Source organism: Felis catus, chromosome F2 (genome assembly GCF_018350175.1).
Source record: "Felis catus isolate Fca126 chromosome F2, F.catus_Fca126_mat1.0, whole genome shotgun sequence".
Lineage (NCBI taxonomy): Eukaryota > Metazoa > Chordata > Mammalia > Carnivora > Felidae > Felis > Felis catus.
This window is the reverse complement of record NC_058385.1, coordinates 66177603-66202415: the sequence shown is the minus strand read 5'-3', so window position 1 is coordinate 66202415 and position 24813 is coordinate 66177603. Positions and strand designations below refer to the sequence as shown.

The 24813-nt window shown below is 48.0% G+C and overlaps 1 protein-coding gene across 7 annotated transcripts in view; it reads right to left on the bottom strand.

The window, feature by feature from the left end:
* Nucleotides 1-17806: 17806 nt before the first annotated feature.
* Nucleotides 17807-24813, bottom strand: part of ZHX2 (zinc fingers and homeoboxes 2) — a 162826-nt gene continuing 155819 nt past the window's right edge. For all 7 annotated transcript variants that reach the window (XM_023248489.2, XM_023248488.2, XM_019823081.3 and 4 more), the window contains one exon: nucleotides 17807-19103. The gene's annotated coding sequence lies outside the window, so the exon portion shown is untranslated. The remainder of the gene's footprint in view (nucleotides 19104-24813) is intronic.

Below are 24813 nucleotides of genomic sequence, written 5' to 3'. Positions count from 1 at the left end.
GAAGGAGACACAGAATCCAAAGCAGGCTCCAGGCTCTGAGCTGTCAGCACAGAGCCTGATGAGGGGCTCGAACCCCCAAACTGAGGATCATAACCTGAGCTAAAGTCGGACACTTACCCGACTGAGCCACCCAGGTGCCCCGATTGCAGCATTATTTTTAATAAACTTAAACTAGAAGCAACCTGAAGTCCATCAGCAGCCGAATGGGTGAACTGTGGTTTGCTCCTCTGATGGAATACTATACAGCTAGGAACACAGACACAGCACTGCCACAGAAAGCAATGTTGGGGAGTCTCAGAAGCAATGTTGCATGGAAGAAGCCAGATGCAAATAATATCTGCTTTATGATCCCATTTATATAAAACTCAAGAATAGGCACAAAGAATCTATGCTGTCAGAAGTCGGGTGAGTGATTACATTAGAGTTGGGGGGGGCAGTTTTTGAGAGGGCCCCTGGGGGTGCACCTGCTTGTACTGGTAATACCCTACTTATTGCTCTGGGTGACGGTTCACTTTATAAAAATTTCTTGAGCTGTATGCTCCTGATCTGTATACGCTTTGTAAAGACCTTATACTTTAGCTTTAATGTTTGTGTAAAAAGATGGGTAAATTAGAGGATCTTGGGAAGGTTGGGGGATCCGGCTTGAGGCTGAATCTCTGGCAGTGACACGCAGGACGCTGCTGCAGGATCGATCTGGTGAGACTGCCCCCAGTGAACATTAGAGGGAACAGTCACTGCTGGGCCAGGAATTTGAGCAGGGGTTCATGCATCTTCTCCGGACAGGCCAGGCCTTGCAGCCGCCGCTGCCTCCCAGCACACGGAGGCTGCCTGGGCTTCTTCCTTCACATCACCGCTTCCATCCCAATAGATCCTGCTGGCAAATTTGATTTGTGGAGCCAATGCCCCATTCCCAGCCGCAAGGGAGGCTGGCTGAGATCTTCACTTCTATTTGGAGGTAGAAGGCAGGACCCCCTCCAAAGTAAGGAGAATGCCTACAGGTGCAGGACACTCAGAAAGCACGTTCCCTGTGCTCCTGGCCCTTCACAAGGGCCTTTTGGAGACATCGCCCTATTCTAGTGGCCCTGATGGTGTGCAGATGCTACCTGTTGCTGTTCAGCTCGATACCTGCCCTTTTATCTTTTCCCTGCACTCCCGAGACTGAGAAACTACATTTTCCAGACTCTCTTGCCAGCTGGGTCCCAGTTAGTTTTTACAAACAAAAGGCACCTGTGTGGGATTGGGAGGCGGGAAGAAGGGAGGAGTCCTCCTCCTCGGTGTTAGGGATGCCTGGGCTCATGGGCCCTGGGTGATACCACTGTCTTCCGTTTGTGCCTTCGACCCTCCCACCACGTGTCATGAATTTTCTGTGGCCACCTACCCCCGTTTTCCTGAGGGCCATGGACCTAAAAGCCATGGGGTGGGGCTCACACGTGTGTGCGTGAGGGCTGGCTGGGGGAGAGTTCAGCCGTTTGTACCCCAGTATGGAGTAGGTCAGGCAGTCCCTGTGGGCCCCTTGTAGAGCAGTTAACAGGTCACAGGAAGGGCCTAAGCAACGACTCCTCACCTGGAACTCAGGCTGGCTGGCTCCCCTGGGCAATGCCAGAAGGCCAGCAAAGGTGCTGGTGAACCCGAGTCAGAGACCCCGGGGCTGGCCCGCTCTCTGTCACCTCCGAGTGTGCATCGCAGGCAACTCACCGAACCTGTCTGGGCCTCGGGTTCCCCATCTGGAAGCGGATAGATTAATACCTACCCCTGAGGGTGGTGCAGAGGAAAGTCCTTTGCAAATAGAAGGGAGTGGTTTTTCATGCAAAGGGAGAACTCTGAGCATCAACCCCCCCCCCCAACAAGGACACTTCAACTGAGGAATGACCTTGGCCTTCTCATCCTGCTGACTGGAATCAGTCCTTCAATGGCTCCCATGAGAGAAGGGATGTATTCACCGGGTCTGGCACGTTCACAGGCCTGGCGGTGTGCTGGATGCTGGGGATACAGGGATGAAAGGACTCAGTCTCTGCCCTGCAGGAGCCCTTGAGGGAGACACGGGCACGCAGTCTGGCAATTGCAGCTCCCTGGGACCTGGGGGTGGGATCACAGGAAACTTCTAGAAGCAGGGATTTCTAGCTTCGACCTGAAAGAGGAGCAGGGGTTAATGAGATAAAGGATCAGGGCCAGGGTCAGAGTGTCAGGTGGAGGGAACAGTGTTTGCACAGGTCTGGAGGCAAGAGGAATGGAGTGTCCATGAGGTGGAGGCGAGTGTAGGCGAAGGGTGGGCAGTGGGGGGCAATGGGTTCAAGGGTGAGTGAGGCCGATCATGTCCTGCCATGGGGTTTGGACTCACTGGGCACACTGCCCCAGGAGAGACACAGCCGGCCCCGGGCCCAGCTGCAGGCTGGTTTATAAGCTCCCAGCACAAGAGTGGCTGTGTGTCACCTGTTCTGAAATCTGAGGCGTGTAAGGCTCTGGGGTGAACGCTCTCTGTGCCTTTGTCCAATGTTAACCTGCGCTGAGAGGAGAGGCTGCGCCTGGGGACCTTGTGGACTCTGGCCCCAATCCTGTGCCCCACAGCGAGCAGGGGAAAGTCAGGACCGGGAGCTGCTAGGAACTTCTCTACCCTCTTCCCGCCTCTCGGCCTGCTCCTGGCCAGGCTCCGATGCCCTCTCTCCTCACGCCTGTCGGGCCAGGCAGGCGTGACTCCTGTGATTTTCCACCTGCCTTCCAGACAGGTGGTTTTCATAAGGAGACCAGAACAAGCTCACACCGATGTTTCTATGGGACAACGGAAGGTTGTTTTCTTATCAGAGAGCAAAAACCCCATCGGCTAAGGAGAGGCAGGTGGAAGTACAATTGGAAATGAGATGAGAGAAAAATCTAAGCCTATATCAGATTGATTCTACTAAACCCCATCTCCTTTAGTCTCCTGTTTGTGGATTACTCTTAATAATTTTTTAAATGTTTATTTATTTTTGAGAGAGAGAGAGAGAGAGAGAGAGGCAGAGATCGAAGGAGACAGAATCTGAAGCAAGCTCCAGGCTCTGAGCCGTCAGCACAGAGCCTGTTGAGGGGCTCGTGAGATCATGACCTGAGCCGAAGTCGGACACTTAACCGACTGAGTCACCCAGACGCCATGTTTGTGCATTACTCTTATGGGTCTCAGAACTCAGGGACACCTGAGGGGCTCGGTGGAGCATCCAACTTTGGCTCAGGTCATGATCTCGTGGTTCGTGAGTTTGAGCCTCACATCGGGCTCTCTGCTTTCAGCCTGTCAGCGCAGAGCCTGCTTCGGATCCTCTGCCCCCACTCCCTGCCCCTCCCCTGCTTGTGCTCTCCCCCATATAAAGAAATATTAAAAAAAAAAACTCAGTTCAGGTGGCCCCTCCTCTAGGAAGCCAACCATGCCCCTGTTTGGAAATGATGCCCCTGCTCTGTTTTCCCAGTTCTCTCTGTGTGTATGTCTGACTGTGTTGACTTTGGTGTTGACTTGTCTCCCTCCCCCATTAGACCGACCTCATTATGTTTAACAAGAGTAAATTGGGCCAGAGTAAATATGGGCCAGAATATGCTAGGTCCTTATGACCAAGGATGGACTGGTCAAGGTCCTGGAATGACCTAGGATCAACTGAGGGCACAGACAGGGGGCCCATTTGGGGCAGGGCCAGCATGTAATCAGTTTTGTTTCCCTAGCAGTTAAAGTACTTGACACAAAGTAAATGCTCAACAAGTGAATACTGAATGAATGGTGTTGCCATTGTGGAAGTATTTATAAAATTCCTGAGAATTTGAGTTTGGAGGAAGTTTGCCCGTCGTTATTCCTTGAGCTCTGAAGACTGTTTGTACTTCCTACTAGCTTGAGCCCATCAAAGATGAGGTTACTTTGGTCTCTCATAGCGTCTGTTGGGCACAGTTTACAAGGGATAATTAACCTTTTATGGCTCAGCTACTTTCGGAATAAGTGCACTGATAGCTCTGCCAAAGACAACTTTGATTCATGGCTGCAGTAATAATGTGTGTAGTTAAAAAAAAAAGCTGGTTCTGGAGTCATAATATTTCAGTTCTGGTCCTGGATGTGTAACTAGCTAGAAGAAGATAATAGGCAAATTACTCATGTTGGGTTGGGGTTTTTTTTCCATCTCTAAACCAAGGGGAATGGGTTAGATGAATTCCAGCACCTTGCGTTTGGATGTCTCTGAATCGATGGCTCATTTACCTGGATTCCCAGACAGAATCCACTTGAGTCCATTTGAACTTTTGCCTTCCTCAAGCCTGGACCTCTTCGGTGACCTGGCTATACCGCACCCTTGCAACACCACTGCTTTCTTCTGTATGTGCTGCTCAAGGCAGTCAGCATCCCTGATGCCATGATGTTTGACATAGAAACGTGCACCTGAGTGGGTCTGCATCACCCAGAGTCCTTTGTCACTGGCTCCTGGTTAGGATTGGCCATGGGAGGCAATGGCAGGAGACTGGAGGGCAGGAAGAGTGGGGATGTTGAATTTCTTCTCTGTTTTCTCTTTCTTTGGTCACGTCACCAGCAGCAGCTACATCTGTGACTCTAGCCAAGTAATGGCTTCCCACTGTTGCCAGTCTCTGAGTGCCTTGCTTGTCCCCTGAACCCTGCCTGCACCTGTGTAAGAGGTCCCTGCAATGAAGTCTCTTCAGTTGAACCACGTGTGGTGAGTAAACTTTCCTCTTTGGCTTCTGCCCATCCAGCACTAAACCAGTGAGTCGTGTTTGTTGGCTAAGTCAGTCCTCAGAGAATTCCACGATGCAGCCATTATCTTCCCATTTTACACCCAAGGGAACCCAAGGCTCAGAGAGGTTGTGATTTGCCCCAAACTACAAGATTTGAGTCACCTGGCTTCGAAGTCTGTGTTCTTCCTCCCCAGTTGTGCTAACCGTGTGAAGCTTCCATCTCCTTCCCTGACTCCAGGCAGAGTGGCATCTAAACCCTTTTGTCCATGGTTTTCCTTTCTGGCATCTTGGTACTGGATATTAGTCTATCTAGGTTCGAGCTTTTATGTCTAGAAAATGTCGATGTGCCTACCTGGAGTCTTAAATGATCTGTGTCAGCAGTAATTGGTGTGAGTTGTTAGTTTAAACCAGCTTTCACACTGGGTCCACAGTCCGCTCAGACAGGCAGGAGGCAGACTTTTAGGGAGCTTTGCTGGGGCTGGAGGGATAAGGAAAAACAACTAGCAGCCTAATGCTGCCCTCTGTGACTCAGAGCTTGAATCCTTTAGGTTTGGCCTTGACCTCGGAAGCCAAAAGCCTCTCCAGCATTTATCCTAAGGAAATAATCAGAGAAATGGGACAAGAATGGTAGAAGATCGTAGTGGCAAAATAATTGCTAACAGCCCGCATGTCCATCAGCCAGAGATTGGCTAAATAAATCATAGTGTGACATTGGAGAAAGCTCATTTATTCTATTTTCTTAAGGTTCTTATTTATTTTGAGAGAGAGTGAGCATGCATGAGTGGGAGAGGGGCAGAGAGAGGGAAAGAGAAAATCCCAAGCAGGCTCTTCATTATCAACACAGAGCCTGACGTGGAGCTTGATCTCAAGAACTGTGAGATCATGACCTGAGCTGAAATCAAGAGTCAACTGCTTAACCGACTGAGCCACCCCAGGTGTCCCCAAAATAGCTCAGTTAAAAATCCACTAATTGGGGCACCTGTGTGGCTCAGTCAGTTAAATGTCCGACTCTTGATTTCGGCTCAGATCATGATTTCATGGCTCATGAGTTCGAGCCCCACATCGGGCTCTGTGCTGACAGCTTAGAGCCTGGAGCCTGCTTAGGATTCTGTGTCTCCCTCTCTCTCTGCCTGTCCCCTGTTCGCACTCTGTCTCTCTTTCTCAGAAAATAAATAAACATTAACAAAAGTTTTTTTTTTTTAATCCACTAAAACTAAGCTGCATTTGTTGACATGGAAAAAATGTGTAGAGTAAGTTGTGAAGTGAAAGGAACAGATTATAAAACAGTGTACATGGCGGGATGCCATTTTTATATTAAAAAATCTTTGTTATTTTGCTATCTATCTCTATATCCAACCTGACAATCCTATAATATCCAAACTTTCGGCTCATTGACTCCTGACTGCTTCCAAAGCCATCTGGCAGGGCCCATTTCCCCATCCCTATTGGGGAACTCCTCACCTGCCTTCCAGACTGTTCCAAATGCAACTCCTTCTCCATTCTTCCTGTGCTCTGCCCTGGAGTGCTTTGCCCACTGTGACAGCTCCTTCTGGGTTGGGACGAAGTCACTTCCTGTCTTCCTCACTAGTGAGGCCATGGTTGGATGCCATTTGGGGACTCCAGAACTCAGCCCCTAGGACATGCTCTGTACATGTTTGTTGAATCAATGACTGACATCTGGTACCTCCCGATGTGTCACACTGTGGAGGCCACAACATCTTCTGTTGTGTTCCTGCCAGAATCCTGTAGGAGTTGAGAATCAAGTCATGGTCACAATTGCACAAGTACAACGAAACAGAATGCCAATGTGAAAGACAAAGAAAGGCTGAGAAGCGGTTTCAGATTGATAGAGAGCAAAGAAGCATGACAAGGAACTGCAAAATGTGATTCAGGATTGGATTCTGGAACAAAAAGTTGGTTTAAAGGGCAGTGTTAGCCAGTTGTCCAAACTGGAGTATGGGTTGTATGTAAGAGAGTAGTATTTCAGCGATGATAATTTCCTGAATTTGATAATTGCACTGTGGTTATATGGGAAAAGTGCATTGTTGGAATTTTGTATTATAAAAATTTCAAATGTTCAGAAAAATGGAGAGAATGGAATAATAACCATCTATATACTCATTACCTAGAGCCAACAACTGTTGATTTGCCATCCTTTGTTTTCTGAAGTATTTTAACTATTTACAAATAAATGATATATAACTCATGACATTTCTCCTCTTTATTGTGCATCTGTAAACAATAAGGACATTTTCTTATGTAACCCCAACACCATTAACATACCTAACAATTAAGAATCATTTCCTAATATCCATCCATATTCAAATTTCCCCATTTGCCTCTAAATATCTCTTACAGTTTGTTCAAACTAGGATCCGATCAAGACTATGTATTGTACCTGGTTGTTATATAAGAAAAGCCTTAAATGTATGTCCTAGATCCTTATTTTCTTTATCTTATTCAACTCAATTCCTTTCTTCCCTCCTCCTGCCCTCCCTCCCTTCCTTCTTTCCTTCCTTTCTTCCTGCTTTCTTCCCACAATCTTGATCAAGAGCCTTGATCAAGTGTCTGTCGATGTGTGAGGCATTGGGATGTAAAGATGAGTGAGGTAAGAGCCTTGCCTTAGGGATCACACAGGCTAATGAAGAAGGAAGAGTCACATGGATGGATAATTATAAAACAGTGTGTGAGAGCTCTTCCAGAGATAGATGCTGGGTATTCTTCGCAACTTCCATCAAATGATGGGAATAAAAAGAAAGAAAAATTGGTTTAGGAGGCAGACTCCTAGCACTGAGTACCATCCACTCCCCTGGCCTGGGAGTGAATGGAAGAATCCTCAGAGTATAGAACCCTCGGGGCATATATGCCGCATATCAGCCCAGTGCTGTAATGGGGCGTGAGCCATAATAACCGCTTGAGGAAGGCCTAGAGCATTGTGGTTAAAAGCTTGAGCTTTGGGGCACCTGGGTGGCTCAGGTGATTAAGCGTCTGACTCTTGATTTCGGCTCAGGTCATGATCTCATGGCTCGTGGGTTCGAACCCCGCATCGGGCTCTGTGCTCACAGCGCGGAGCCTGCTTAGGGTTCTCTGTCTCCCTCTTTCTCTGCCCCTCCCCCGTTCACAGTCTCTCAAAAACAAGTAAATAAACATTAAAAAATATTAAGATAAAAATAAATAAATAAAAGCACGCGCTTTGGTCTCAGAGAACCCTGGGTTCGAATTCCAGCTCTGGCACTCGTTAGTTTCTGTAGCTTTGGGCACGTTCCTAAATCCAATCTTGAGGAAATCGTTCTGAAGTCTAGCCTTTACTCTGCTGGTGGGGAAAATTGTGCAATTTTCGTGTGTTCTGGAAGTGCTTCTTTCTTGGGGTCCTAGCCATTCTTACACAATCTGCTGACGATCTGCCACACACGAATCAGAAACACCACAGGAAACTTCTGGAGCACACATGGATTTAGCAATCCCTTAAAGAGGAATTTGCCTTGCTAAGGTCAACTTAGTCCCCAGTCTCACCAGGTGAAGACCGTGCTTAGGAGACTATGTCCAGGCTTAGGAGACTGTGTCCAGGCCTAGGGCGAGGGCAGCTGCCTGCCCAGAGCAACCGGTTAGATGACCCCAAAGGCACCCCGTGTCTCTAGCAAAGCCATTGTGAACGTTGCTTGGCTTGAGAAGAGATATTGAGTGATATGTTCTGCATTTGGAGAAATATTCCTGAACAGCCTGCTTTCCGCTTTTCCATGCTGCCATTTGCTGCTCTTTAATTAAATGCTGTTTGTGGGCACATATGCTTCTTCAAAGTTCCCTCCCTGGGGAGCTCACTGACAATCTTTGCTCCAAAGCTTTAGGGCTATTGCCCTAAAGTTTCTTTAGCTCACTGCTGTCCTAAAAAAATCTCCCCAAAGCCTTCAGTTGAGGGTAGGGGGTTTGGGAGCTGGAATCTGGAGGCTTTTAAGACGGGTATTGGCCCAGGCTCCTATAATCATATCTCAGAGTTGGAATGAACAGTTGATGGTCATCTGGTCTAAACCCCCTCATTTGAAAAATGAGGCTTAAAGAGGAGCAATGACTTTCCCAGGGTCATACACCCCTTGTGGTAAAACAAGGGTCAGGATCCAGGATCCTGAATCCTGGGGTGGCCTTGTCGTGGACAGTCACATGATTGTGTCCTCTGCTGCTCAACCACGTTTCTGCTATTCCAGGAAGCACAATTCTCATCAGGCAGAACAGTATGAGGAAATGTGAAGACAAGTATGGTCGATGGAAATGGGTAATGAGTTCTATTAATAGCAGGAAATGCTTTCAGTTGGTTTTCCAGTTTCATTTTGCATTTACTGAAACTTCATGTAACCCTATTGAAACTGTGACCCATATGGTCCAGTCCTAGAACCAGTTATAGAAGCACAGTCCAAATAAGCCAAAACATGACAAAAAAGGAATTTAGCTTTTTTCTCATCTTTCTGAAAGAACATTAGGCAGGCTTCCAGATATATAACCCTGTAGAGCACGCCCTGTACGTTGTTTTGACTCTTGACCTGTTCCCTCTTGTGCTACACTCTATTTGAAGCTGTTCGAAGAATTCTTTCTTTTCCACTAGCCCTTTCTTTTCCACTTCTATTCCCTGAACTTCATCTCTTGTCTCTCTCCATTCTTTATTACACAGGTTGATTAGACCTTTTTCCTTAAGTCCTTCTACTCCTCCATTGACACCTTTGCTGCTGTCCTTCTTTGCTCATTCCAGGCCCTGAACCAAAAAAAAAGTAGAAATTGGTCTCTCAGAGAGACAGAAGAGAAAGGAGAATTAGGCCGCCAATTAGAGAGGTTCTCTTGGGCAGGTGGGTGAAGGGAAGAAGTTTGTGGACACTTATACATTTTATCCCATTATGGATGTTTCCCCACAAATTTTTTTTTTCAAATATCTTACTACCATCCCTTGTCTAATTAAGCTGGGAATATTGCTAGTGTAGATTTATTCCTACAACACACAATTGAATGCATGCTTGCCTTGTCGCCGTGGGGTTGGACTCTGTCTACAAGGAGGCCTCCATAGGCTTACATGGCAGACAAACACAGGGACAGTATCTAGAATTATAATAAAGACATGCAAAAGTGGTTTTAGAAGCACAGAGGACTTGGCTGGAAGGGGTCAGGAGAGGATTCTTGGAAGACATGATACTCATTTGGGGACTTGCATGAGTCATGGGGAGTTTGCCAGGTAAAGAAGGAAGAAAAGGGAAGTTCAGGCAACAAGAAGGAAGAAAAAGGAAGTTCAGGTACAAAGGCACCAAGCAAGAGAAAACCTGGAGGGCGTGGTTCAGGACAGGCTTGAACAGTGTGTGTGTGTGTGTGTGTGTGTGTGTGTGTGTGTGTATGTGGGAGAGAGAGAGAGAGAGAGATCGATCATGAGTGGGGTAGAGGCAGAGAGGGAGGGAGAGAGAATTCCAAGCAGGCTCTGTGCTGTCAGAACAGAGCCCAACTCCAGATTTGACTCACATGAGATCATAACCTGAGCCGAAATCAAGAGTCTGATGCTAAAACAACTGAGCCACCAGGTGCCCCAAGATATAATTTACTTGCCACGCTATTCACCTGTTTGAAGCATACAATTCAATGGCTCTTAGTATATTTAGAGTTGTATAACCATCACCACAATCAATGCTGCAAAATTTTCATTACCCTACAAAGAACTCTCACAGCTCTTAGCCCTTACCCCTAATCCTTTCTTTACACCCCACCGCTTTCTATCTTTATAGATTTGCCCATTTCAGACATTTCATATACATGGAATCATAGCCAATAAATTTTTAAATGTCCTCTAATCTGCCCTTGCATTTCCAGTTGTGATCAGTTCCACAGACATGTGCTGGGCAGTGGGGTAACAGTACGGGTTTTACTCGCAACTCTTTCATTTCCAAATGACAGTAAGGCAACTCAAACTAACTTAAGCAAATCGGGGATTTATTGGCTCACTAACTGGGAAACATGGGTGAACCTAACTTTAGGATTAGCTGGATCTGAATACTCTAATGACCCCGCACTTCTTTTTCTTTTTTCTCCCCCCTGTCCCTCGCTGCTCAAATTTTTATAAACCTCAAGAAAATCATTGATTGGTCCAGCTCGAGTCAGGTGAGTACCCCTTGGCGCCCCCCTCCCCTCCCCACGCGGAGGTCAGAGAGGAGTGCTGCGATTGGCTAGGCCTGAGTCACATGACTCCCCATGGCTAAAGGGTGCTGCTGTGTGCTGGTGCCCATAGACTGACGGCCTGTAGTTGGCCCCGGGGAGAGAGCAGGTGTGGGGAAGGGGTAGGGCCCAGGGGTCCCCAGTGGGGAGGGATGTGAGCGTGGCTGAAAGGGAGGGGAAGGGATGCTGGGAGGGAAAAGCAAACGATGTTCAGCCCACTTCCTGACTACAGGAGCGTCACACAAAGAGGAAGGTGAACAACAAACCCATGTGTGGTTAGAATAGATCTTGTTGATGGTGAACTCCTGGAGTTCAGAACAGCAGGGCTCTCTGAGAGCCTGGGGTTATGTGTCTTCCTTAAACCCAGCTTCCTGTCACCCGAGATTTACCTTTGTTGGGTCTGGTGGATCTTCATCTCGGCCTGGAAGAACAGGGGGTTAGGCAAGAACTGCAGAGGGGGTTCTAAGCTGGGAAACTGTACGAACCCAGGGAGTGTTCAGTAATCAGCAGGCGGACCAGTGTGGCCACAGAAAGGGCATGCGCAAGGAATTGGGGGATACATTTGGAAGTACCGACCTGATTCCAAGTTTTGCGACCCAAATTCAGCTGTGGGAAGCGAGTCTGAGGTAAAAGACTTCAAATACATTTTGTTTCACTTTACATCTGTTTTATATAAAATTTTATTTGTTTTGGGAAATCCCAAGCCACTTTTTGATTTCCCATCATACAAGGAAATAGCATAATCTTTGGCTGTTTTTCAGGTTCTTTCCAAGTAGATAATCACTTCTGTTTTTTTCACGACCGGGTTTGAATTGAATTGGTTGTTTTTCAGAATTGGTTGTTCGAAAGGGATGGTTTCTTCATTTTTTACACATCATAGACTGCTAGATGGATTCTTAGTACTTAACATTCCGACGTTGCATACACTCATTTCTGCTTCGTGTGCCTTCTTCTCATTTATCCATTTGGCAACTCCTACCAATCTTTCAAAATGTAGATCAAGGTTCCTTGAAGAGGAGACAGACTATGCCTCACTTGTCTCTCACCTGGCAGTTAGCACAGGGATAAATAAGTACGTGTGTGAGTGAAGGGATTCACATCTCTCTAGAATGTATGGCACACAGGGTTTGTGTCAGTTATGAGTGCATTTGATGGCAAGTATCAGACAGATCCAATGGGTGGTGGGTCAAACAGAGATTTACTTTTCATATCAAGAAGTACAGAAAGGAAATCTTCATCCACTGTTGGTGGGAATGTAAATTGGGGCAGCTACTATGGAATACAGTATGGAGTTTTATCAGAAAATTAAAAATAGAACTACCCCACAATCCAGCCATTCCACTTTTGGGTATTTATCCAAAGAAAATAAAAACATAATTTGCAAAGATATATGTACCCCTATGTACTGCATAATGTACTGCAACATTATTTATGATAGCCATGATATGGAAGCAACCAAGTGTCCATGGATAGATGAATGGATAAAGAAGATGTGGTGTGTATATATATTATACATTATAATTTTATTTACACATTATTTATATAATGTATAATTACATTATATGTAAATATTATATATTAATATATAAATATTAAATATAAATGTCACAATAATATATATTATATATGTATAATATATAAAATACATTATATGATATATAATGTATAATACAGTATACATATAATGGAATATTACTTGGCCAGAAAAAAACGAAATCTTGCCATTTGTGGCAACATGGATGGGAGTTAGAGAGTATTCTGCTAAGTGAAGTAAGTCAGAGAAAGACCAATTCCATACGATTTCATTTAGATTTGGTCTATAAAAAACAAATGGACAAAGGAAAGCAGAAACAGACTCACTGATAGAACTGGTGATTGCCAGAGGGGAGGGGGTGGGGAGACAGGTGAAATAGGTGGAGGAGATTAAAGAAGGATAAATGTACAGCTATAAAATACGCAAGTCATAGGGAATATAGTCGATAACATTGTAATACCTTTGTATGGTGATGGATGGTAACCAGACCTGGCAGGGTGATCATTTTCCAATGTAAAAAATATCAAATCATCATCTTGTACACCTGACACTAATAGGAATATTGTATGTCAATTATAATTCGATTAAAAAAAATAGTTTGAAACTTTCATCTGAGGCACAGGTTCGGGGGCTCAATGAGGCTATCAGAGGCACAGTCTAAAGATCACCAGTGCATACAAGGTCAGAAGGAAGAAAGCAGAGTGGCACTAGCTATGCAGTGGCTTGCTGCCTTTGTGTCATTTGCCATTCCTAGCTGCAGGGGAAACTGAGTTTCTCACCTGGGGAGCTGGGGTATGTTAGTGCCTGGGCAATATCTTGGTTCTGTTAGCAAGGAAGAATGAGGGGATGGATATTAGCTAGGCAACCACATTCCAAGATTAATAGATTCGAGGTAGAGTTCTGTGTTAAATATTTTGAAAGTTTGTCCAAGCCTAGCAGGGAAAGGCACGTCGATCATTAATGTCTGTCACAGGTGTGGAGTAGGGCATAAGGCATGCTTGGTGCATATTTGCCGTCTTTGGTCCAGCCAATAGACTGATCTGTGTGTGGGATCATCCGTTTCCTCCCTCTACCCTTACCTCACCTGCTCTGTGTGTTGGGAGCCAGTCTCTGATGGGCTGGATTGACAGATCCCCTTGCCTTCTGACGTCTGATTGGGTTTGGTCATTGGAAGGCGGTGGCAGGAGGGCAGAGGACAGAAGGAGAATGATGTCAGGGTATTTATTCCCCCGACTCTGTGCCTGCTGGGTCACCGTGGTTCATTTGCTGAAGGTCACATCTCCTTTCAGGTAGCCTCCTCTGTACATCTGCCCTCTGTGGGTTCCAGTAACTGCCCTATTCCTTACCCATTCAGGCCAAGCTCCCTACATCCTCCCTTGTTGTTTTCCCCAAACTCTGCCCACACCTTTGTAAACAATAAACTTTTCATAAACTCTCCCTAAATTACCCAGTCTCAGTGTTCTGTCTCTTTTCTCCAAGGATCCAGACTGAGGAAGTGTGTAACACTTTGGGGGCTTGTTCTGGGTGAAGGTGATAGAGTTATTGATGGACACCTTTGTTTCCCCCCTCCTCAAAGTCAAGGGCAGTGCACCTCCTGCACTCTGCAGGATGCCTGGCTCGCTACGTGTCCTGGGATGCACCAAAGTCCTTTTTTTTTTTAAATTGATTTTTATTGATCAACCCCTCAGGGACAAAGATGGTGTCGCTGCTGTGGTTTGTAAGTACATCCAGCTGCGAGGCACTCCAGCCGGGAGCTTTCAGGAATCAGTAGGAGGGCACTGACATCCTCCTGGTTCTCTCCAGCCTGTATTGTGGCAGGCCAGCGAGAGCTGTCATTTCCGAGAGCTGTTGGTTAGAAGCGGCAGTGCACCAGGTGGCCTAGAAGGACAAGCGTGCCCACACCTGGGGCACCACGTGCCCTCCATCCTGTTCCCGATCTCGCCTCCTCGCTCCTCAAGGCCCTGGAGTCTACATTCTGAAAACAGTTTCTGTGGTGTGATGTAGCATTTGATTCCACCCACCAACCCCCAGCCAGTGTGCTGCAGGAGGTGGGGAAGGAGACTTTCAGTGCCTTCAGAGTAGAGCGGGGGGGATGTTCTTGACTTGAATGAATACGTGGATCACCTTAAGGTCAGTATCGAATTGCAGATTCGGCGTCAACAGGTCTGGGTGCCAGCCAGAGATTCTGCACTTCTCACAAGTACCTCGGTGAGGCTGAGGCCGGGGCCGCTTGCTGATCCAGGAAACACACTTGAGTAGCAAGGACTCAGAGGCCAGCCATCCAATAGGGAAACACCAGCCACGGGTGGCGATGTCCATTCAGTGTCTTTCCGTTGATTTTTATCTCGTCCTATCATCAACCCATCAGAACGGAGTTTCTAGTAACGGGTTTTTGGCTTAAGTCAAAAAGAAATATGTTGGTTTTGATGACACTGGAAAGACAGGATGCTGGCCTTTGGGAATGGCGGGGTCCAGGGACTCAGATGATGTTGCATTGTCATTGTCACCACCGCCATCTCTTTCTTTCACTGCTCTTCTCCTTTTCTTGATTTTTTTTGGCTTCTTTCTAACTACTGGCTTCCTGTCTCTGGCAGGGGCTCCGGCTGCTGGCGCCTCCAGGCTAATAACACACTGTCATCTAGATGGGGAAAGGGAGCTCTTCCCCCAGCGCAGAGCGCTCCTGCAGCGCTCTGCCACAGGGCTGGGGTGCCCTGGCTCGTCCTGTGGGAGGGGCTGGTCACCGTGATGGGCAGCCCCCCACCCCCGGAGGCAGAGGAGTGAACCCTAGAGGAAGGGGCAGCAGTGCAGAGAGGTATGGGGCCGACAGAAGCAACAGCTGTTCAGCCCACTCCACTGCTGTTGTCCACCTCAGTGAGAGTCCTGCCCATCTCTTCCCCCCAAGAACCTCTCCTAGCTTCTGCCACCTTTAATTGTCCCCAGGCGGGCAAAGATGGCTTGACATGTATTTTGCTGGATGGTTAAAAGAGCACAACCATCTTCCCTGTGTATTTTCACTGCAACCAATTATCCAGGCTTTGTCTTCGATGCAGAAATTAAAATAAAAAGACAAATGTTCTGGCTTTGGTTTTCCCTTTGGTTTCTTCAGGCATTTGATGGCTGATCTCATGCTGCCTTGCTTGAAGAATGTATTTACGTTGCTCGAGAGTGACAAGCGACTGCAAGGGCAGTAAATAGCAGGAGCGGAAGGCAGATGCCTGCCAAGGGAGAAGCTGGAAGCCGGATTTGGTCCGACATTCGTTAATGGGCTGGAAGCACAGGACGGCATGGGGAGATGCGGTCTGTGGAAGGTCCAGTGCTGGGAACGCACAGGAAAGGCAGTGCAGGTGGGGACCGAGAATGAGTGAGCTACAGCCACTTTTCACTGTTTTTTTTTTTTTTTTTTTTCCTAATAAGAAAATTGTATGTTGGATTTTGGGGATTTTTTGGAAGAGGGGTGTAGGGAGAGTTTGGGGGTCAATGGAAGGAAGGAGAGTATTAGCTACACATGGCAAAGTCTCCAAAGCCAGAAGCACAGGTGTCTGGAATATCATCTCCTAGAACTTCATCCGGCTTCTTCCTGTGTGCCTTTCTCACATGGACATCCCATCCGGGCACGGAAAGGCACAGCCATCACACTGCCTGGCCCGCTGTCACTCCTCGGTCAGAGCAGCACAAGAGGAAAGAACATTTGTAGAGCACTGGGCACTTTGCGTACTTGAGTGTAGTTAATCCTCACACTGGCCCTGTGGCAAAGATCTGCACCTCCATGCCTCAGATGAGGAAGCAGGGTTGTGAGGAGTCAGATAAACCCCACAAGATCACCTATCTCGTGGGCCATAGAGCTGGGATTCAAACTTGGGTTTGTCTGACTGCCGAGCCGGCACTCTAAATCCATGCATCTGTCCATCCATCCGTCTGTCCATCCACCCGCCATCCATCCATCCCACAAATATTTAGGGAGCACCTATTACATCCTGCCACTATGCTAGGGCCAGAGGATGTGCGAGAGGGAACAAGCCAGACACAATTCTTGTCTTCCTGAAGCTAGCTTGTAACGCAGTGAGATATGAAAGACAGTAAACAGATAGATGATGACACGCTGTGAAAATAAGATGGAGGAAAATGAAGCAGGGTTGGAGGCAAGTGTGGCAGACAGGGCAGGGCTAGGGTGAGGCAAGTATGGCCACTCGTGGGGTCCCGCACGTTCAGGGTTGGCACTTGCACGGCCTTGGCTCCTTATGTTTTGCAGCTGTAGGTGGCTTGTGTGCTTCCGTCTCATCCGTCTTGTAGGTAGGGAGCCTTGGAGGGTGGGTGACACTGGAACACAGAACAGGTGCTTTTGCAGTGGTCCCGGTGGGAGGGTAGTATCTGGAGCATGAGCTTTGGGGTGGCTGGTGGGAACTGAGCAGATTCCGCTAAGCAGAAGGCATCTCTGCCTCCTGACTGTGTAGGGGACCAGGGGATGGAGATTGAAAAGGGGGTGCAGAGATTAGTGGGCAGGTATCTCCCAGGCAGCCGGAGCCCCAGACCATGGCTGCTGCAGGACTGCATGGTTTTGTAGCCAAAGGCCAGAACTCTACAATATTCAAGATAGAGGACATCTTCCAGAGAAGGCCAACTTACTCAGAATATCCGATTTTTCAATGTTTCCTATGTTTGGGGAAGTGGGAGGGCTGTCTGAAGAATATACTTCCACATGCTTTATACGCATGCTTAGTTTAGATAAGCCGGCCCAAAGTCCATACATCCCTGGAAAATCAAATATCTAGACCAGAGGTTCCCAAAGTGGGTTTCCCAGACCAGCAGCATCAGCCTTACCGTGGAAACTTGTTAGCAACACAGATTCTCGGATCTTGCTCCAGGCCTACCGAATCAGAAACTTTAGCCCCTCCAGGTGATTCTGGTGCCTGCCCAAGCTTGAAAGTCCCCGGGCAGATGAGCCTCACCCCTGAACGGTGAGGGACTCTTTAAACCTTACCTGGGCAGAGACACAAAGGCCAGCCTTCTCTGAGAAATGGCAGTGTCCCAGTCACCTGTCAGCAGCAGCCCAGGGAGGGGAGTGACTTACCTCGGGTCACCGGAGGGCGAGCAGTGGTCCTGCACATGGCCTGCAGATTTCCCTCCCACTCATGCTGTTCTCCGCAGTATTTTATGAATCTATTTGTGAAGACCCTGGAGAAGGGAGGACCTATCACTTACTTCTCTGTGTCCAAGAGATGTGACAGATTCCCACATCGACATGTACGCCCTGTGTTTAAAGTCCCATTTGTGCTGTCGGACCTCACCAAGACAGAAAATGAGAAATGTCAAATGAATCTGTCATACTGCTTTGAAACGAGAGGTGGCTGAGTTGGAAACCTCATGCCCTCGAAGCCAGGCAGCAATGAAGAACAAGGAGCAGAGGAAAAGGTTATAAAAATGTTTAGTCTCTGCTTTATTGAGTTACAACAAATGAGCAACAAGTTAGAAAAAATGTTTTTTTTCCAAACTCCCTAGCATTTTATTTGTGCAGTATACCCAAATGGGGGGTGGGGGGGGGAGGGGGTTGCAAACACAATTCATATTGCAACATTTACACCAGATATGTCTCTTGGTTTTTCCTCTTTAAAAGTTAGGACTAATTGGAAAAAAAAAAAAAAAAACCAACAAAAAACAAAAGTGCACTCAGGAATCTAAAATTGGCCCAGAAACAAATACAAACAAAAAAATCAAATCATGGTGAGGCTTCAGGCTGAAATCTTGTCAAATACCACACTGAGAAAAGGCAGTTAGGAACAGAAATCAAAACCAAAGTTGTTCATTTTTGTACCATCTAGGTAGGAAGACCTCTTTTTGTTGGAGTTTCACAAAAGTAACGATAATGCTAGAAATGTGGAAGCCCTTTCTGCTGGTATCTAACAAGACGCTGAAAGAGGGAGCCACCTGCTCCCTAGTTCTCTGGTGCTGGCTCCGCCCAAGGTCAGCCCAAGAGGCCAGGCGGCGGCGAAAACCAGATCCACCTGTTGGCAGTTCGGAAAGCCCTGTGCGTGGCTAAACAGGGACCCCAGAGGTGGCTGGTGGGGGAGGGAGAACCAAGAATGGGCTTGATCTGGAAGATGTGCCATCTGTAAAACCCTCTCAAAGTTCAGACAGAAGCCCAAATCCTAGCCCTTCCCACGGAGAAATCTCCCAAATTTCAAACTACTTTTAATGAAACGAACTCTCCCTACCTAAAATCCAGTAGATATAATGGCACTAATGCTAACATTCCCCCCCTCCCCAAAATTAATAAAATAAAGATTAAAAAAAAAAAAGGAAAAAGAGAAAAAGCACATGGGATCAGCCCTCCCTCCTGGAAAAAACCTTACAATGGTAGTGCTGGAAAAGGACATTGCCCTTGATTAAAAAGGTAACAAAATTCCCACATCGTACAAATTGGTTCCAGTATAGCAAGAAGTGGGGGCCAGGGCAGAGGAGCAAACTATTTACAAGGACCCATTGAAAACGCAGTAGTAGGACTTTGGCACTATGAACAATTCCCGCCGGTCCTCCGGGCGGGGTGTGTGTGAAGGCTGGGGCTCCGGCACCCAGCAGCCACACGCCGGCTAAGTGGTTCCACTTGGAGCCTCTGGCCAGGGTGGCCCACGGCCGGGGAGGGAGGTCCTCTTCCTTCCTCAAAGACAGAGCGTCCCCTTTATCAGCAATGCAGTTCTGACGGGCTTCCCTAGAAAGACAACACAAAACCGGAGAGACAAGATGTCAGGAGATGATCAGTCCCTGGGTGGAAGGGGGCTGGGTCACTCTTCCTGGCTGTCTTGGGGAGGACCCCTTCCAAAGCCATCCTAGGGCTTAGAGGAGAGACAAGTGCCCCAGTTTGGGGCCAGTTTTTTTTTTTTTCATTTTTTTTAAATGTTTTATTTATTTTTGAGACAGAGAGAGAGCATGAACGGGGGAGGGTCAGAGAGAGAGGGAGACACAGAATCTGAAACAGGCTCCAGGCTCTGAGCTGTCAGCACAGAGCCCGACGCGGGGCTCAAACCCACGGACCGTGAGATCATGACCTGAGCCGAAGTCGGATGCTTAACCGACTGAGCCACCCAGGCGCCCCAGTTTTTTTTTTTTTTTTTTTTTTTTAAAGAGTGTATTTTCCCGAGTACAGTCTGACATCACAGGAAGCGTCCCCAGAAACAGACCTTTGAAAATAGGATGACTTTCTGGGCAAGTGGAGGTGGTGGCCTGTGACTCTTTTCATCATTACAAGGCCTTTTTCTCATTCCTGGAGGGGGAGCCAGTCACAGGGGCTCCTAAAGTTCCAGAGTCTGACAATACTACATAGTATTACAGACTTCTGTTGTTTTGTTGGCTGCAGCCTTTTCCAAGCATGGTAAGGTATAGAACAGTGATCATAACAAGATGAAACATTTTAAGTGTATTTAAAATTTTTTTTAATGTTTATTTTTGAGAGAGAGAGAGAGAGAGAGAGAGAGCGAGCATGCGCGAGTGGGGGAGGGGCAGAGAGGGAGGGAGACAGAGAACCCGAGGCAGGATCCAGGCTCTGAGCCGTCAGCACAGAGCCTGACGTGGGGCTCGAACTCACAGATCACGAGATCATGACCTGAGCCAGAGTCGGATGCTTAACCGACTGAGCCACCCAGGTGCCCCCTAAGTGCATTTTTAATTCGATATCAACCTTCAGAGGTGTGTGACCATTGTTCCCATTTTATAGGTGAGGAAACTGAGCACAGAGAGGCTAAACACTTTGTCCAAGATTGTACAGCTGGGAAGTGGCCCCGTCAGGATTCAAACCCAGGCAATCTCCAGAGTGTCTGCTTATAACATACCAACAGTATTAAGAGTCCGAATGGAGAAATGCTTAATTCTTATGTTCTTTGATGTTATTAAAACAGCACAAGGACCCTCTTGTGAGTTGAACTGTGTCTCTTCAAAAGATATACTGTTGTCCTAATCCTCAGTATCTCACAATGAAACCCTATTTGGAAATTCCTTTACAGGGATAAATAGTCATGTTAAAATGAGGTCATTAGGGTGTCCCCTCATCCAACAGAACTGGTGACGTTATAAACTGGAAATCCGGACACTGAAACAGATTCGCACAGAGAGTACACCACATGAAGACGAAGCCAGAGACCATGGTGATGCATCTATGAGCCAAGGGACGCCAAGGGACGCCAAGGGACACCAAGGACTGCCAGCAACCTAGCAGAAGCTAGGAGCGAGGCGTGGAACAGATTTCCCTCACGGCCCCCAGAAAGAACCAACTCTGCCAACACCAGACTTCGAGTCTCCAGAACTGTGACAGAATACATTTCTGTTGTTTAAGCCACCGCTTTGTGGTACTTTAAGGCAGCCCGAGAAAGCAAAGACAGACCGCCATGATTACCCTTGTGGGCTCCCAGGATCTGGAGCTCCTGGGAAAGGAATCCGAGGGGAGGGCCCAGGACTACAGCTAGTATTCCATGACAGGCTGGAAGTTTATCAGATCTGTGGATTCCTGAAGCGACTGGCTTTTTCTTTGCCTCCTTCTTGGAATGGCTGCTTCTAGTGGAGAGGACCCTAAGAAGTGCCTTTAGCACAGGGGCCCCAAGAGCAAGCAGACTTGACTTCTCAGCCAGAGGTATCAGCAGGTCACCTATACGGTCATTCTTTCTTAATGTCAGGAGGTCAGCTGTCCCCACATTTCCTAGGTGCTCTGACTAGGAGAATGAATGCTGGAGTTAAGAAGCCAACTGGTGAGAGAAACGTCTGTGGATGAAACCAGATTCCGGGGGTGTCCTTGGGATCTGGTACCGCCTGAAAGTGATCCGCAAAAGTCACTCAACTGTAAGAACCACAGGGGTCCTTACAGGTGGTGCTGTCACATCACTCAGTTCACAAGGAAAAGGAGGGAAGCTCCGGGAAGAAAGGCAAATCCCCCAAATCACGAGACTTCTCAGAGGCACAGTCACAGTAATGACCTTGGTTGTGACAACAGTGACAGGAACTGATATTTCTCTCACACTTACTACGAGCCAGGCCCAATGGTAGGTGCTAATGCTAATGCATCCCGTCCACTCCTTATAGTAACCAGACCGTTAAGCCTACCGTGGCGTGAAGAAACAGGGGCTGAGATTAAATGATGTCAGGCATGTAGCGAGTGGTGGAGCCTGCATTCCTCCAAGGTCATCCCACTTCAGTTGCTCCTCCCACACCTGATCGGGGTCCAGGCTCCCTGTCCTACTCACACAGTCTCCCCCTGCATGGAGACACCTGGGGACAGGGAGAGCACGTCTGCTTCAAAGGCAGGGGCTGGCGGTTCTGGGCACCCAGAGAGGTCCACGTGCCTACTGCTGATCCCACGGAGAGCCACATGCACCCCGGGTGGGCACAGGGACCAGAGCCAGGCCCCTCCTGTGCTCCCCAAGGAATTGGCTTTCCCCCCAGCAAACAGGGTCTTTCACCACCCTTGCAAAGCGGGTGCCTCTGGTGGGGTGTCCACCTGAGAGGTTCTCAAGAGCCCGGGAAACAAGGCCCAAGGGGGGTAGACCGCTACTCTTCATCCTTCTCCCAGCCAGGCTGCAGAGCATCAGGTCAGCACATGACTGTGGGTATTGGCTGTGGTGGGTCAGAGTGGAAAGAGCCGTGGGGTCGGAGTAGCTGGGATCCAGGGCCTGCCACTTCCTAGCTGTGTGTCCGTGTTACTTCCTTAACCACCCCGAGACTCACTTCCATCCCCCCATACCTGCTGGGCCACTGGGGGTGGGGGTTACAGGTGGGGAGTGCCAGGCATGCAGGTGCTCCCGAAACACTGCTTCATTTTCCTTTGAGGAAGGCCAGGTGTAAAACTGGGGCCTTAGGGTGTGTGTGTATACACGTATTTACTCTCTTTCCCTCTCAAAAATGAAACTGAACCCTGTCTCTTCAAGCGAATGGCAAAAACTCACATTTTTAGATATGCCTCAATATGAAGGTGGTTCTTCATTGGGCGATGTGTTGTGATTCCCTTGTGTCATTTCTTGTGGACACCAACACACATAAGCCTCCAAACAGGTGTATTCACAAAGAAAAGAAATACTGAACAAAGCCCTTACCACCCCCCACCCCCTTCCCAAACGGACTGCAGAGGGCAAAAGGGTGACCCGGAGAAAAGGACACCAAGTTGCTTCTGCAGAGACCCTAGATGTCCGGGGGTGGCTCTGGGCCCTGGGAGCACCCTGGGACCTCAGCTCTCCTCTGACCTCTCCCAGGGTGCGTGGCAGCGGGCAGGACTGCGGGGGCTGGCAATGCTCTCAAAAGGGAGGCTGGGAAGCCGCTGGGAACAGAAGGCGGGGCGGTTTCCCTTCCCCATGAGGGACACAGCCGGTGGCCCAGTCACTTCCCCTTGGGCAGCGCGTCCTAGCCACAGGCTGCTTCGCCGGAAGGCTTTGCCCCCGAGCACCCTCAGGTCTCCTTGTCAAACGCCCCTGCACCAGGGATCTCCAGCACAACTGTATCATGCGGTCTTCAAACTGCCTGGTTAATTGCACGTCCTCTGAGGACACGCATGGGGCCCGCGGTGTTCACTGCTGACCCCTGGCCCCCCGCCCCACTCTGGGTCTGGCCCACACAGTATGCCCCGGCGTTCATTAGTGAAAGAAAAATGGGACAAGCACGCTGCTCTTAGAGGGGTGGCTGGTTACACAACGTTGGTGACAAACTCCCATCTCGGGTTTTTATTTTAGAGTAGCACAGTGATTTTGACTGTGTGGCCTCTTGCTAATCCCCTGGGCTTCTATCCGCAATCTTACCACTAGGACGGAGACATTCCCCAAGGCAGAGGACCAGTGATCCGATGGATTATTTGATCCTAGAGCACCGGATCTCCCCTTTGGGAGGAAACAGCAAGATCGTCGGGCCCTTTGCTTATGGCCACTATTCTACCAAGTGGATGTCTAGCCTCTTCCTGAACACTGCCCGGGACAGAGAACCCTCTGCCTTCATAGCAGTCCCTTTCTATCTTGGGGACAACTTGGAAGGCTAAAAAGTACTGTCTAATTCTTCAGCAAAATCTGCTTATTACTTTACCCATTGGGGAAACATGAAAAAATTAGAATTCTTTTCCCATGTGATACCTGTTTCTGTGTCTCTTTAATTTGCCCTGTAGGGATTTCCCTAAGCCCCACGGACTCAGGAGAGAGTAATACTGTACTCCGTGAGACAGAAAAACAAGCACCGTGATAGTGATTTATTATCTTAATAATATTTGAGCCAAACTTTCTTTTCTTGAGAGGGGGCATGCTCTGATTTTAATTAGAATTGGGAAAAGGAAAACGTGGTGGCAGGGAGAGGGATTAAGCAATTTCCCAGTGGACCAGGAAGACTCCATCCCATCTCAAATCGTTCCCATGCCAGGCCTTGGTCAACTCTGGCATATCTGGCCAAAGCTCTTTCACCGCAGCCGTTTGGGGAGCCTCTGGGCTTGGGGAGATTGCTGAGACTTACAAGCCAGGCAAGTCTCCCCCAGGCTGCTTGCAAGGAGGCTCAATGGGAGAAGGAGTCAAAGGGGCTATTGGCTCTTCCTGCCCTTTTTCCATCAGAGGATATTATCTAGAGGAGTCCAAAGAATTTGGGCAAACAGAATCATATTTTAAACTCACTAGGCACACCCCTGACGTGTTTATGCATGTGGATTCGGGTTTGAATGCCAGCTCCCCCACTTTCTAGCTGAAGGATCTTGGATGAGCTACCTTTCTGTGTCTCGTTCTCCTCAGCCATAAAATGAAAAAGAATAGTGTTGACTTCAGAGCGTCATCAACACATGAAAAGTGCCTGGCACAGTAAGGGCTCAGCAAATGTTACCCCTTGTCATTGCCCCCCATCCTCACCCCCACCCCTCTGAGGTGCGATTAATACACAACAGCATGAGCTTGTACAAGTGGGGCCCCAACTGAAAAAGCCAAGTTGGAAGGCATTCAGCCAAGTTCTTCTCCATAAAAAAAAAAAAAAAAAAAAGTATCAGGGCACCTGGGTGGCTCAGTCGGTTGAGCACCCAACTCTTGATTTCAGCTCAGGTCGTGATCTCATGGTTCATGGGATCAAGCCCCACATCGGGCTCTGTGGTGACAGTGTGCAGCCTGCTTGGGATTCTCTCTCTCTTTCTTGCTCTCTGCCTATCCCCACCGTCTTTCAAAATAAGTAAACATTAAAAGTAATCATAATATACTAAAAAAAAAAAAAGACTGTCAATTCAGAGCCAGCAACTAAGCAATTGCTGATGCTAATGCTGGGCCCTTGTTTAGGGGATTTCACTTGTATTATTTCATTTAATCCTAACAACAACAGACAATTCTATTAGTGCTATAGGCTGAACTATGTCCCTTACCCCACCATTCATATGTTGAAGCCTTAACCCCAATCTGACTGTATTTGGAGATGGGCCTTTAAAGAGGTAATTATGG